The sequence below is a fragment of the Martes martes genome, assembly GCF_963455335.1.
Source record: "Martes martes genome assembly, chromosome: 10".
Taxonomy (NCBI): domain Eukaryota; kingdom Metazoa; phylum Chordata; class Mammalia; order Carnivora; family Mustelidae; genus Martes; species Martes martes.
The window spans coordinates 78,437,013-78,437,948 of record NC_137898.1 but is presented as its reverse complement, the minus strand read 5'-3'; positions in this window follow the sequence as shown (position 1 = coordinate 78,437,948).

The window sequence follows — 936 nt, the reverse complement described above, 5'->3', positions numbered from 1 at the left end:
GGCGGCCTCTGCGGGCGCGGCGGGGGCCGAGCGGCGACCGGCCGGGTGCGGGGGCGCGCGGGCCGTGCGGGCCGGGCGCGAGGGGAAGTCGGGACCCGTGCGCGGGCGCGGCGCGGCGCGGCGGGGCGAGCGCTCGGCGGGGCCGGGCTGGGCGGCCCGGCGGCGGGGGGCGGGCCGGGGCGCGAGGCCGCGCCTCCCTCCGTCCCACCCGCCCGCGCGGAAGATGGCCGCGGAGGCCTGGGGGCCCGGGGCTCGTGGGTGCGGCGGCGGCGTTCTCGGTTCCCCCACCGACCCCACCCCGGCCGGCCTGCCCGCCCGCCGCCTCGCCTCTGCAGGCCGCGGGGACGCGCCCCAAGGGTGGGGTGCCCAAGTCGGGTGGGCCTGATCCGAGGGGCTGGGAAGGGACGGTCCCCTGGGCGGGGCGCCCGGAAGCCTCTGGAGCCTTCGCGCGGCGGGAGCGGTCGGGGATGCTGAGGCGCGGCGGGGGATGCGCGCGGAACTGTGGCTCTTTGGGGCGAGGGGGAAAAGAGGACCGCCCCCCAACTCTGAAATCCACTGAAAAGCGAAAGGCTCTACCGGGCGCACACGTAGAGCTTTGATGTCATTTTAGCAGATCAGAAGCCCAGAACTTTAAACTGAGAAATCCTGTTGTAGGAAGTTCCTAACCTAGGCAGACAGGAGAGCCCTGCTGTGGTTTGCTTGGTGCTAGGCTGAGAAACAAAACCAAAACCAAGAAGGGACCCCAGCGGACATCCTCGGTTGATGTGTTTATTCGATTCATTGTTTGCTTCACCGCGCTGAGTGCCTTCACGCCAGCTGAGGTTGGGCGCGGGGGTAAAGCCAGAACAGGGCCCCTGCGGCATGTCGACAACTGCCTGCTAGGAAAGCTGCTCATTAATCAAAGAAACGTGCTATTAAAGGAATCATTAAAAACGG